The following is a 15,000-nucleotide window of genomic DNA, read 5'->3' on the forward strand; positions in this document are numbered from 1 at the left end:
TTTTTTTTTACTAAAATTATGGTGAATAGTTATTAGGGACTCTCTTAGAACTGGTTTCTATTAAGATTTATTGTACTTCATATTCTGTTTTACAAACTGTACCTCAAATTGACTTAGTTTATCCTGTATTGCAAAATGTGACACTTGGCGATCCTGGACAGTACTGTATAGTGTTACTTTCCCAATGTTATGTATTCTAATACAAAGAATGTTGCACAGTCAGCAGAACCTAGTCAAGGATAACATGGAAGGAATTTGCTCAAATACTGCCTAAGATATTCTGCCTAACCTAAAAGTGGAATTGGCCTAATCTAAAAGTGGTGTTGGCCTAACCTAAAAGTGTTGTTGGCCTAATCTAAAAGTGATGTTGGCCTAATCTAAAAGTGGTGTTGGCCTAACCTAAAAGTATTGTTGGCCTAACCTGACATTGGGATGTGTCATACTGAAGACCAAACCTGTCAGTAATTCTCACATAAAAATGGTTGCCAAGGCAACAGGATCTAACTAGTAACAGCCTATTATCAACTATAACTAATGTTAACTGCCCTCTAGTCTAATGTAAGCATTAGGATTTAGCGGGCCTGTAAAATGAATGTGTCATTCTGAAGAAAGCGCTGTACGTAGGGTGTCCTACCATTTAGGTTAGGCTCAAGTTTCCTTATGCCTGCTCATTTGAGTCTATTGTAGGGCCAAATATCACCTAAAAGTGGATACTGTACTGCCCATTCAACACCCACAAGTCTTTACCTTTTTACCTAATATCTAATGAATATACATGAATAAACTTGATCATAGAAATATACCTAATACAATGAGGTTTCCATCTCTTGTCTTAAAATAATTGTCTCTTGCTGATGGAAAGGCAAAGTAATAAGTCCCCTTGTAAATGTATTTTACAAGGGACCACAGGACATAAATTTCTTATATGATACTAGATTCTTTAATATGTTAGCCAGTATTCCTGGTTGCTTTCAATTTACAAAGCTGGAGCTGTTGTTTCTTAATACATTGAAACTTTACAGCCTGAATAAGCTACTGTTATAAATTTGAACTGTCATGTTTTCTAGCAAATTAATTATAACACCTACACTAAGCCTAGTACTCTAAACTACTCTCTTAGATCTTTGATAATATTAACAATCTACAAGATAACATAGACATATGGAGTCATCTCTCAAAAAGCAGTTCAATCTATTTTGAAATTTAGTGTAAATTCATCTACTGTATTTTGATATTTGATTATGTTGAAAATGCTCTCTGTGAAGTAATAAATATCCCCAAAATAATGACCCACATGATAAACAGGTACAGCTCATCCATGTACAGCTTGCCGGAACAGAGGAGCAATGAGATAATGTCTATTTTCAAGGAAAGCAAGTCACGGCTGAGTAAAACCATTTGAGGAATGTGATATAGATTGAAGGTAACTGTGATACTTTTTTAAGGACCGACGCATATGTCATGTGCAGCACATCCATGTACCCCTCCCCAAACAGAGTAGCAATGGGATAATGTTAATTTGTGAGCCAAGCAAGCTGCAGCTGAGCAAAAACCATTTGAGGAATGTGATTTATATCTTGGGTAACTACAATAATCTAATAGTGACCTACGGATATCGTGTGCACAGAAAATCCATGTAGGCTCTTCCAAGATAGCAAGGAGGAAAAATATATGATTCATGTATTTTGCTAAAATTAAAACATATATTTACCAAAAATAATGTACTTAATTGTTCCTTAAAGATGGAACAAACAACTAGTAATCATGTTTTATAAGACGACATGTCGATGGTATATCAAATTTACAGGGTTAGTTAAAGGGGCAGGTACTAACCTAACGTAACCCACCTAACCATTAGTAAATCACCTTCCCTTTAAACGAATCTGCCTTTACACTTGCATACTGATGTAGGGTTCTATCACCAAGGCATGATTAGGCAGTACTTCGAATTACTGGAATCCCTTGGATTTACTGGAATCCTCAAGTAAATACTGGAATCCCCTTGAAAATTACTGAAATCCCCTACAATATCACTGCAAACCCTTAGAAATCGATAAAAAAATGTTTTTTATTAAAATACGTTTTCATATTTTTAGAATTTATATTTTTTATGTATTTGCAGGTAGAACCTTGGCTAGGGGTTATGACCTGGGAAGGGGGTCCGGGGCCTTGCCCCCCGCTAAGGGTTGTGACCTGGGAACTACTAGGTTAGGTTAGGTGGGTTTGATAGGTTCTGTACCCTTTTATATATTATGTAAAGGGTATATAGAAAAATGCTTTAAAATACACATTTTATTTAATCAATTTACTTAAAAATAATGTAAATTAATAAAAACACATATTATTTATCGATTTCTAAGGGTTTGCAGTGATATTGCAGGGGATTTCGGTAATTTTTAAGGGGATTCCAGTAAATTCGAGCGATTCCAGTAATTCGTGGTTCCCATGATTAGGTAAGTAAATGATGTGTAACATCACAGATTAGTATTTAATGGATAATTTACATGCAAAAAAAGATTGTTTATATAAAAATAAAGTCATTCATATTCAAACACAATTTGAGGTCACATATAGCCTACCACGATTCCTACCTAGCCTAGCCTGGATCATATTTGCCAATAAACAATTTGGGCTAAATACAATACAGGCATTTGGAGATTTTGCATACCCTTGGCAGTCAGAGGCATGTGAGCAGTCTGACTTTAGGAATTACAGGGCAACGATGCTTCTACAAGATCTTAACGCCAACTGGAATAGGAACACAAACCTAGCACTACAAGGCTTGTCTAGATATTTGGAATCCATGCCAGATTGCCACGTATTGTATTCATGCAATTATAACCTATCTTCATTGATCATTATTAAGTGAACTCCAGAATACCTCAATAGCAAATAATTGTAAAACATACCAGTGTTCAGTCTGTCTTCTTTGTTTACAAATGCCTTGGTAGTCAGGGTTGATTGCTTCCATTTTTATTAGTGACGTCATAGTGATGACGTAATTGTTATACTAGTTTGACTTCTGCTCTCATAGAAAACGGTTTGTTTATATCTTTGGGCAGACTAAAGAGTGAGTATCTGTGAGGCTTGATTATGAAATATTTACGTATATAGAAACACAGTGTAATATTTGAGCATTAATTATCAAATATTTACGCATAAACAAGCATAGTATAATATTAACATACTAACATAAACTATATAACATGCACTTGGACATACACATAATATAAAGTAATAAAATAATAAGAAAGATGATAATAACTATAATAGCATTCAAATAAATATATGAGGTGGCAAGTCTTTATTTTGAAGTGAAGATAAATTTTCATTGATGAAAACTGTATAAATAATTAACTAACTAAGGACTATACTTATTCCTAAGAGTTCTCCTTCTAACTAACCAAACAACAACACTGAACAAATCCATGCACATCACAGGATCTGGCAACCTACCCTCAGGAGATGAATTGCACCAGTGTCTTCGTCGATGGCAAAACTGGATCTGGTTCCGTTGCTGTAAACGCCGTCACCTGTGAGACTGTATTGCAGGTGGCCGTATTGCTCGCCGTCCAGGTCAGTCGCTGTCACCTGCTGGAGAGGTTCATTAAGACAATTGTTAAGTGGATGCTGAGAATCTGCAAGGAATGGGAGAGAGAAGTGAAGAGAGAAGGAACTTCATTTAATTAAGAGAGATGTTAGATGCATGCTGAGTCTCTCCAAGGAATGGGAGACAGAAATATGACCCATGTCAATTTCCTCATGAGAATACCTCGAGACCCACCCTTGAGTGATGCAGATATGCAAACTGGCTCATATTTCACGAGAGGCGTCTATCAATCGATACAAATTGGGAGTCGGGTAAGGAATAGAAAAAAAAAAAGGACAGAAAATATTCCATGCATCTAAAGTCAACAACTTTTATCGGACCATTTTTTGAAAGGCCATTACACGATGGAGAGAGAGAGAGAGAGAGAGAGAGAGAGAGAGAGAGAGAGAGAGAGAGAGAGAGAGAGAGAGAGAGAAAATCATTTTCACGTTAAAAGTTCTTTGAGTGATTAATGATTGCTATCAAGTTAACGACTGTGGTTAATGATTATAGCTGACGGGAAAATCGTAAACTCTGCGTTAGTTGAGGTCAAGACATTTTTGAAATATTCCTTAAAAAAAAAAAAAAAAAAAAAAAAAAAAAAATTGGCCAATGAGGATAGTTATATAAGATTTAGGGATTTATATCATATAAGGTCGGGGAGGGGGGGGGGGGTTGGAGGGCTATCTGTGGTTGTTGTGGTAGTCTATTGGAAACGTCCCTGCCTAGCAATATGTTGGCCCGCTCAAGCTCGATAGTATATAGTAGTGTCTGTAACCTCACTATCCTTGTGAGCTAGGGGTGAAGGGTTTGGTGGAGCCTGAAAGCCTACCTGCTGAGTCATCAGCAGCCATTGCCTGGCCTTCCCTGGAGGAGGGGCGCTGATGATATGTATGTATGGTAAGTCTCCAGAACATTTCCAGTCCCTTACCTCTGTCATTCATGAGTGACCTTTAAACAGAGGTTGGAAATCTTGCGATATATATATTGAGATTTTAAATCAATATATATATATATATATATATATATATATATATATATATATATATATATATATATATATATATATATATATATACTAACGCTTGAATGTACAACAGTTTTTCTGGGTCGACCTGTGACGCCCGGTGAAAAGAGTCCTTCTTTACACTTTTCTGATATAAATACTTCCAAATATACCAGAGAAATTTAAAGTATGGAATGCAGAGGTTACTACCCTCGCGCGAACACCCAGTGGGCGTCGTGTATAAAGCAGGGGCGTGTGAAAACCACTATTCACAGGCTGTCTTCCATTTAGATCACTCCTTCATCAAAGGGAAGGGGTGTAACAGAGACCCTATCTATCATACCTTCGCCACTTCACCGACGCCCGACGCTAGCGCCCTCTGAACAACATCCTTCTGTTGGACTTTGTAAGCGCCATATTGTTTGTTGAGTGCCGCTTGGATTTTTAGCTTTTTTCGTGTAATTTCATCATGACCGAGGCTCTTCTTACTCCTGCACCAATGTTAAGTACCATAGATTGTTTTGTCAGGTTTGTTAGTACCAGGCTAGTGTTATATTTATTCAATTGAGTGTTTTTTAGTGCGTACAGCTTTGGCCTTCCAGGATAATGGGGGCCATTGTTCTTGTACGGTTTGGTGTTTTCTTGTTTTGCCCGTTGGTACTCTTGTCATCTTAGGTTCATTATCCTTTTAATTTCAGGTCTTATGCCATTTATATTATGATATTTTGAAACGGTTATATTTCCAGTCTTGGTACTTTTTAGCGCTTACGAGTCCATATCCTGCCGAACCAAGAATAGCGATCGAGGCTTTGTTATAGATGAGTTGTTCCAATTGGTGGTATCATATTTTCGTCAAAATTTTACTCTTTTTTTTCGTTATCGTTTCGCTATTCTTCGTTCGCCTCTTTTTATTATTTTTTGTTGGTCAGGGACCTTTATTTGTAATGTGAGTTAAGGTTCGTTTTATTGTTTTGTTTTAGTAACCACGAGAGAGAGAGAGAGAGAGGGAGTTCCCGTTTTCTGTGCATACGGTCACGTGTCTCCCTCTCTCTCTCTTTTATGTTAGTTTTACCTAGTACGGGAGGTGGGAAGCCCGTTTTCTGTTCATTCAATCACGGGTTCTCTCTCTCTCTCTCTCTTCCCGCTGCGGGAATTACGGTTTGTGTTTATTTTACATGTTTATTTGGTGGTTACTTTTAGTGTATTTTGGGGTTAGTGTTTTGATAGGTCCTGTCGTGGGTGAGTTATTCGGATGGCCCCTAGTTCCATCTGCTCCCCGCTACGGCCTCGGGAGTTGGTCCGAACTCCTTTATTACTACGCCATACCGTGAGGGGGGAACACGTACCCTCCGTTTGCTATTTAACTCCGGCTTCGGCCCTCCCCACACGACTTATTCTCCCCCCTCCTCCGGGAGGTCTCCTTCAGAGTATTTCGTAGATCTTTCTACTTGTTTATATAATATAATGGGGGTATTTATTTAGTCAAGGACCTACCATCGGATCTCCGGCATCCCCGGAGACCTTTCAATCACTAGTTACTGTTCCTGTGTAATTACTACGAGCTTCGGCTCACATTCTATAGTTTTCTCCGCCGCACTACGGAGTGGGTCACTCGTTTTTTTATTGTAGTATTACACGGAACTTTGGCCCCCTTTCAGTAGTTTACTTCGTCGCACTACGGAGTGAGTTCTCCTTCAGAGTTCTTACGTAGGTCATTCTACTTGTTTATATAATGTAATGGGGGTATTTATTATTTTAAGGACCCACCATCGGATCTCCGGCATCCTCGGAGATCTTCCAATCACTAGTCACGGTTCTTATGTAATTACTACGAGCTCCGGCTCACTTACTATAGATTACCCCGTCACACTACGGAGTGGGTCCACTCGTTTATTTATTATATTATTTACAACGGAGCTTCGGCCCGTTTTCTTACGAACCTTAAAAAAAAAAAAAAAAAAATCATATTTATTCTCAGACTCTTTATAACCTCTTTTGTTATATCAGAGTTCCCGAGAGCATACAGATTTATGTCTTCTTTTTATTACAGGAAGCTCGGTGTGCTACCTAGGGTTTCTCCGCCTCCTTTAGTGATCCGGTAGGCCACGATGTCTGCCGGTCTCACGCTCCTTGTGCCATCCCCTTCGTCCGTGAGCCGGGCCATCCCTTTACAAGGTTGGGTTCCCGGAGGCATGCACCCTGTGTTATGACCTTACGTCAATCCTGTGGAATGACGATGTGAGTATTTTTAATTTTCATTGATATGGGTATAACATATTTTGTGTTGAATTACTTGGTTTTTTATGTAGTAATGATATTTGATACTATCGGGATATTTTCCCTTTATGATCCAAGATAAAGTTCCTACGCAATTACAAACCTAAGTCTTGTACTACAGCTTCGCAAGTCTCTATATCTCCGGTCCCAGGACCCTCTACCTTCCAAGAAAGGAAAGTCCGATAAGGCTAAGGCTTCGTCGGAGTTCAGTTCCTCGGAACCCCCGTGACAGAGATGATATAAGAGATAGTGAAGACTCAGATACAACTACAATCTGGGGCAATAACGGAGCTGAATGCTATGGTGACCAATCTTCTCCGAGCGGGGAACCAGGTTGCACCTCCGGTAGCCCCAGACTCTTCTAAGTCGCCTCCTTTCACGAAGAACAACCCATGGAGGTTCGCTCACCATGCACCCTACATAGATGGTGCATTAGCTCTAGAGGGATTGGGGACCCGCCCTCTAGATGATCTTGAATTTGACCCTCCGGGGCTTCAGTTCCCCTTCAATGGCTTCGTCTGGCTGAAGGAGCATGCTCTTGTTAGGATGGATAGAGTCCCACTTCCTATGGAGCAGGCCCAAGCTGTCTAGGACTCTCGCCGACTGAGGCTGTGTCAACTCCACTGACCCCCCATAAAAGTTCCTATACAATTTTTACCACGACTCAATCCGTTCCGTCTCCTCTTATGGATAAAGTGGCCGAGTTGACCATCCAATCGGCCAAGGAGGGCTCCACTGTGCCTGTCCTCAAGAAGACGGACCTCACCTCGCTGCTTCTTCCGGACTCCTTCGCCCTTTGGAAGGGTGCCTCTGCTACCTTTTCGGTGGGTAAGCTCGACCCGGACTGTGCCTCATCTTTCTTCTCTGAGAAGCTCCCCAAGTTACCAGATCTCCTTCTCAAGTTAGAGCTCGTCGTTTGAAACAGACTTGCTAGATCGTTTCACACCATGATCTCAGCAGAGATGTTAGCCTCCCTATACCCGGATGAGTCTCTATTCCGGGTGTTTGATAAGAACATCCTCCAAGCGTTCCGGTTCGACCTGCACGTTTTCTGGACATCCCGGATAAACTGCAGGAAGCATGTTCTGGCGGAAGCGCCCTTTAGGCATCTGCCAAATAGGCTCATAGCCTCCTCCTGTTGGGGCAAGTCCCTGTTTCCACAGGAGGAAGTGGACAAGGTCTTACAGGACGTTGCTAGGGGTAACCAGAACTTCCAAGCGAGTTGGGGTCTTTCGACCAAAAGGAGTGTAGATTTAGGGAAGCAGTTTTTTCTTCAAGAAGAGACAACGCTTCACCCCATACAAGACCAACCGTGGTCAGTTCCATCACAGTCCTCACTCGTCAACCCCTTCTACCTCTCAGACGGCTTCTCCGCATACAGCTCCTCCACCGCAGGTGGTCTACCTTCCTGCTCCTCAAGGTAACCATCCTAGCCCCATGGCTCCTTGGATGTCCTCCCCGGCCTTCAGTCCAGCTTGCGAAGCCTCTAATACCTTTCGTGGATTCTCTAGAGGCAGCAACAAGGTAGAGGTCAGTTTCGCCACTGCGGCGGGCCAAGAGCCAGGGGTCCTCGTGGAGGACAGGGGTCTAAATTCACCCCCTTTCAATGAAAGGAATCAGGAAGGAGGGAGACTACCTCTTCCGGGACCACTGGACTTTCAGTCCTTGGGCCCACAGCATAGTAGCAAAAGGCCTAGGCCGGAATTGGTCACAAGGATCTCCACCTCCAGCAGTGACCTTCTTCCAGAAACCGACTCCAATCTTGGAGGATTACACCGAAGACTTACTCAGACGAAGGGCATTAAGAGGGTACGGTCACTAAAATTTCAAGGGCGCCTGTTCACAGTCTCCAAGGAGAATTTGTCGGCGATGAGAGTAGTCCTGGACTTGTCGGAACTGAATTCTTACATTCTTTGCGTCAAGTTCCGTATGCTGAATGTCTCGCAGGTGCGGACCTTACTTCCCCGTAGGTCCGTCACCACCTCTACCGATCTTACAGACGGCTATTATCATGTCCCAGTAGCACGAACTTCTCCCCCTGCCTCGAATTCCGCCTAGACAAAGAGGCCTTCGCATTCAATGTCATGCCCCCCGGTCTCAGCATAGCCCCCAGGATATTTACAAAACTGGGGGGAGACAATGCTCGTACAACTCAGGAACCAAGGGATCAAAGTGTTGCCTATCTGGACGGTTGGCTAATCTGGGCAAAGTCGATCCCGGAATGCAACAATGCTACAGACAAAGTGATCCTATTCCTCAGAAGGCTGGGTTTCCAGGTCAACTTACAAAAGTCTCGCCTGCAACCGGCAAGCAACTTGGAATGGTTAGGCATCCAATGGGACCTCACAAGTCACAGGCTCTCTCTCTTCCTTTCGAGAAGGTCAGAGAGATAGCATCCAAGACAAAGAACTTCCCCAAACACAAACAGGTTCCAGAAGAGCCTTGGAAAGAATCCTTGGCTTACTTCAATTTCCGTCAGTGTCAGACCTCTTATTGAAAGACAAACTCAAAGACATCAACCGAGTTTGGAGGAAGAGAGCTACAATACATTTACAGGACAAGATCTCATCGATCCCCTCAAGCCTGAAAAAGAGACTCCGGTCATGGTCAAAACCGGAGAACCTTTCCAAATCGGTTCATCTGCAGTTCCCTCCTCCACAAGTGTCGATTCATACAGACGTGTCTCTGAGTGGTTAAGGGGGATATTACAACCTTCAGATGTTTCAGGGCTCCTGGTTCCCCGCCATAAGACACTTCCACATCAATGTACTAGAAGTCATGGCAGTATTCCTGATCCTAAAGCGGCTCTCCCCGCCACGGTACACTCATATCAGGATAGTTTCAGACAGCACGGCAGTGGTGTACTGGATAAACATAGGTGGATCAAAATCTTCCAACCTCAATCAAGTCCTGGTCATGATTTTCGTCTGGGCAGTAGTCAAGAACTGGTTCCCGGTCTCCCGGTAGATCTATTCGTGACACAACTGAACCACAAACTTCCTTGTTGTGTGACCCCAAACCTGGACCTTCAGGTTTATGCTATGGACGCATTAACCCTGGATTGGAACCGTTGGACGGAGATTTACTTTTTCCCTCCTGTGAATCTTCTCTTGAAAGTCTTACACAAGTTGCGCTCCTTCCAAGGGGCAGTGACTTTAGTAGCACCATACTGGCCAAAGAGCAGTTGGTTCCACTCCTCCTCGAGTTGAAACTCCGTCCCTTCCAGATCCCATTCCTCAATATGACCCAGTTAGTCCAAACACAGACTGTGTCAGATTCCTCAAGGATAGCCACAATCCTAACTTTGTGGATTTCATGAGTTTGTAGCCCCACAGGGACGGGAACATTGACCCGGAAAATGTCCTCTTCATAGAATCAGACAAAAGGGACTCTATCATTAGACGGCACTTTTCAGCTGTTAAGAATTAGCAGGTTTCCTAACGAAGTCGGAACTTTCTCGCATGCCTTCTAATCTGGCCATATCATTCTTGAAGTCCCTATTTGACAAGGACCTGGCCATATCATTCTTGAAGTCCCTATTTGACAAGGACCTAGCAGCTTGCACTATAACTGCGATTAAGTCAGCTCTGAAAAAGATCGTCCTCGTGGGTTTCAATATTGACCTAACTGATTCCTATTTCTCATCTAGTCCGAAGGTATGCATTAGGCTCAGACTTTGGTTGCCCACAAAAGATTTCTTGGCCTCTGAAAGACGTACTAAAGCTAGCTTCAGGCACGGATATCGAATCTTGCACCTGCATCACTCTTCTTAGGAAGACCTTATTCCTAACGGCCTTGGCCTCAGGTGCTAGAATCTCAGAATTAGCAGATCTCTCATGTAATCCTGAAATATAGATTTCCTCCCGTCAGGTGAAGTACTCTTTCTCCAGACAGAGCTATTCTAGCTGAAAACGGGAACCCGCAAGATGGGCGGTCCCCTTGGAAGACTATCCCTCTTCCCTACGATACTACTCTGTGTCCAGTCACCACACTCAGGCCCTTTTTAGCTAGATCCGCCACCCGTTCATCTGGCACCCTGTTTCTCAGAGAACAAGGAGGCGCGTTTTCCATCCAAGGCATCGGGCAGCAGGCCCTGTACTTTATTTAGTAAGGTATCCCGGAATCATTTCCCCATGCTCATGATAGCCGGTAGGTAGCAACCTCCATCAATTACTTTCTGAACATGGTTCTGGTTGACCTTTAGAAGTATACGGGTTGGAAATCTCCTATGGTTTCCAAACGCCACTATTTGGAGAATCTCCAGGCTCTTAAATTCCCCAAGGTTGCAGCTGGGAGTCTTATCTTCCCCCAATAATCTCGTTGCTCTTCCCTTTCATCCGTCTCTCTCCTTCTCCCTCCTACCTGCCACTCCTGCCACGTCGCCGATCTCCTTGGGGGGTCGTTTAGCCCTAAGTTTATGTTACCATTTCTTCGTTACCCTGGTTATTACCTGTTAGTATGTTTAACCTTACCTTAATTTAGTTCAGGTTACCATTCTTTAGCCATGTAAGGATCGGATTTGTGTTGTGTTTTGATTCTCGGGTTGATTCCCTGCATTACATCTTATTGTCACTCCGTCATTGGGATTCCTGTTTGGCTAATGTGTTATATTTTAGTTTGACAACCTTAACATAGTGTTTTGTTTTGGTTCATGGTGTTTGACTTTATCCCTTTTATTTGATAGTGTTTTATGGGCTTGGAAGGCATTCTCTGGTACATTTTCACCGGGCGTCACAGGTCGACCCAGAAAAGGGATTTTGACAAAGGAAAAATCTATTTCTGGGGAGATACCTGCGACACCCGGTGAAACCCTTCCATTACGTTGTCCCACCCCTTCCCTTCCCAAGCCATAGTTGTTGCAGAAGGATGTAGTTCAGAGGGCGCTAGCGTCGGGCGTCGGTGGAGTGGCGAAGGTATGATAGATAGGGTCTCTGTTACGCCCCTTCCCTTTGATGAAGGAGTGATCTAAATGGAAGACAGCCTGTGAATAGTGGTTTTCACACGCCCCTGCTTTATACACGACACCCACTGGGTGTTCGCGCGAGGGTAGTAACCTCTGCATTCCATACTTTAAATTTCTCTGGTATATTTGGAAGTATTTATATCAGAAAAGTGTAAAGAAGGACTCTTTTCACCGGGCGTCACAGGTATCTCCCCAGAAATAGATTTTTCCTTTGTCAAAATCCCTTAATAGCATCCACATCAAAAGAAACAATTTATACCTCAACACTTTCTCAAACGGCTTTTAACTCGATACCACTCCACCCCCTCACAGGCACAACCGTCTGGGACACACCATCTTTACATTATCACGGCCTCGTTCAGCACCAAGTCTCCCATCCTTCAAATCACTACTTCAGACAGCTTTCAGCGATGCTATTATACGTCATGAACACACACCAAGCGAGATTATCCACTTCTGAGTGAAAGGCGATGCTGCTCTGACAGTCTATCGTGAGATTCTTGAAGCTTTTGATTTGTGGCAGATTCTGCTTTCAATTGCCTTAACGGATTCACTGCGAAAATATGCGAAAGAAGATTCTCTCTCTCTCTCTCTCTCTCTCTCTCTCTCTCTCTCTCTCTCTCTCTCTCTCTCTCTCTCAGCTAAAGCTGACTTCTGAACGAGCACACTAAGATTCTTCGTAATGAGAGATAGTGACTGGATATCTCTCTCTCTCTCTCTCTCTCTCTCTCTCTCACTCTCTCTCTCTCTCTCTAGGCTAAAGCTGACTTCTGAACGAGCACACTAAGATTCTTCGTAATGAGAGATAGTAACTGGATCTCTCTCTCTCTCTCTCTCTCTCTCTCTCTCTCTCTCTCTCTCTCTCTCTCTCTCTCTCTCTCTCTCTCTCATACAAATCTGACTTCTCATGCAATACACTTAAGATACTTCGTAATGGGAGATAATGACTAGATCTCTCTCTCTCTCAAGGAACCTCTTCACCTAGTTCGTCCCTGGAGGCTGTTAACCTCCCCGAACTGCGAGCTGAAATACCCTGAATGAGTCTTTGACTGAGAGGATAATTCCCCACGGGGTATTTCTGGAAATAAACCCTTGTCCTACTCCACCCAAATTCCCTCCCCATTCCCCTCCCCTCCACTCCCCCAGCTCATCCAAACCCCTCCTCTTTTCTCAGAGGGCCAATTTGCTTAAAGGCCCGTTGCCATGAACGGCTGCCTAGACAAAGAGGAAAGTGTTGGAATGCCGGGACCCCGAAAGGTATCCGGGGTTATTTACACGCACCAAAACTCGATTAGGAGTCTGAAGTAAAACGACGGTGCCACATAACGAAGGCTCTACTTTCTCGTGATCGCCTGCAATCAAGAAGGGGGGGGGGGGAAGAGGCTTTGTGCTAAAATTTGGGATTATGTGTGAATAGTTTAGAAATTACTTCTGGATTTAAAAACACTACATTTTTAAATTAAATGTTATGTACATCTTACACGTTATCGTGTGCTTTAAAGAAGGGGGGGGGGGGGTTGTGCCCAAATTTGGCATTAGGTATTAATAATTTTTAAAAATGATCCCAGGATTTAAAAACATTATATTTATAAATATGATTAAATGTTATGTACATCCTTCATGTGTAGAAAATATTTCTGGATTTTAAAACATTATATTTCTAAATTAAATGTTGTGTACATCTTTCAGAAGCTTTTGCCAAAATTTGGGATTACGTATGAATAATGTGTAGAAATTATTTCTGGATTCTAAAACATTATATTTCTAAATTAAATGTTGTGTACATCTTTCAGAAGCTTTTGCCAAAATTTGGGATTACGTAGGAATAATGTGTAGAAATTATTTCTGGATTCTAAAACATTATATTTCTAAATTAAATGTTGTGTACATCTTTCAGAAGCTTTTGCCAAAATTTGGGATTACGTATGAATAATGTGTAGAAATTATTTCTGGATTCTAAAACATTATATTTCTAAATTAAATGTTGTGTACATCTTTCAGAAGCTTTTGCCAAAATTTGGGATTACGTATGAATAATGTGTAGAAATTATTTCTGGATTCTAAAACATTATATATCTAAATTAAATGTTGTGTACATCTTTCAGAAGCTTTTGCCAAAATTCGGGATTACGTATGAATAATGTGTAGAAATTATTTCTGGATTCTAAAACATTATATTTCTAAATTAAATGTTGTGTACATCTTTCAGAAGCTTTTGCCAAAATTTGGGATTACGTATGAATAATGTGTAGAAATTATTTCTGGATTCTAAAACATTATATTTCTAAATTAAATGTTGTGTACATCTTTCAGAAGCTTTTGCCAAAATTTGGGATTACGTATGAATAATGTGTAGAAATTATTTCTGGATTCTAAAACATTATATTTCTAAATTAAATGTTGTGTACATCTTTCAGAAGCTTTTGCCAAAATTTGGGATTACGTATGAATAATGTGTAGAAATTATTTCTGGATTCTAAAACATTATATTTCTAAATTAAATGTTATATACATCGTGTACATTAAAAAGGAGGGGGGGGGGGGTTTAGAGACTTCGTGCCAAAATTTGGGGTTATGTATGAACAAAGTAGATATTTTTTTTTTTTGAATTCCAAAACATTATATTCCTAAATATAGTTAAATATTATGTTCATGCTTCTGTTATTTACCACAGAAAGTTAGTATATCTGAATTTACAAATATATATTCCTGAATATAATTAGTTATGTACATGTTTTGGTTATTTACCACAGAGTTATATCAAGACTTAGCATATGTGCTATGATAGGGCTTGTTAAATTCTGATTTCTTTATCAGCAAAGAAAAACTAACTCCTATATTTTATGCCATTCTTATATCAATAAGGATCTTTAATTTTGACTTCTCTATCAGAAAAGAAAAACTAACTCTCTATATTTGATGCCATCCTTATATCAATAACGAACATTAATTTTGGCTTCTCTATCAGCAAAGAAAACTAACTCCTATATTTGATGCCATTCTTATATCAATAAGGAACATTAATTTTGGCTTCTCTATCAACAAAGAAAAACTAACTCCTATATTTGATGCCATTCTTATATCTATAAGGAACTTTAATTTTGACTTCTCTATCAACAAAGAAAAACTAACACCTATATTTGATGCCAATCTTATATCAATAAA

At 41.1% G+C, this 15,000-nt stretch overlaps 1 protein-coding gene across 7 annotated transcripts in view; it reads right to left on the reverse strand.

Annotated features, from left to right (window-relative positions):
- LOC137625266 (putative neural-cadherin 2) overlaps nucleotides 1–15,000 on the reverse strand; it is a 552,558-nt gene that overhangs the window by 106,040 nt on the left and 431,518 nt on the right. The window contains exon 4 of one of the 7 annotated variants that reach the window (XM_068356064.1): nucleotides 3,457–3,594. The exons of 4 other annotated variants lie outside the window; for them this stretch is intronic. The gene's annotated coding sequence lies outside the window, so the exon portion shown is untranslated. Of the gene's footprint in view, nucleotides 1–2,668; nucleotides 2,704–2,909; nucleotides 2,970–3,456; nucleotides 3,595–15,000 lie in introns of those variants that run through there. 2 more of the 7 variants (XM_068356065.1, XM_068356066.1) reach the window with 2 other exon arrangements.

Source organism: Palaemon carinicauda, chromosome 32 (genome assembly GCF_036898095.1).
Source record: "Palaemon carinicauda isolate YSFRI2023 chromosome 32, ASM3689809v2, whole genome shotgun sequence".
Taxonomy (NCBI): Eukaryota; Metazoa; Arthropoda; class Malacostraca; order Decapoda; family Palaemonidae; genus Palaemon; species Palaemon carinicauda.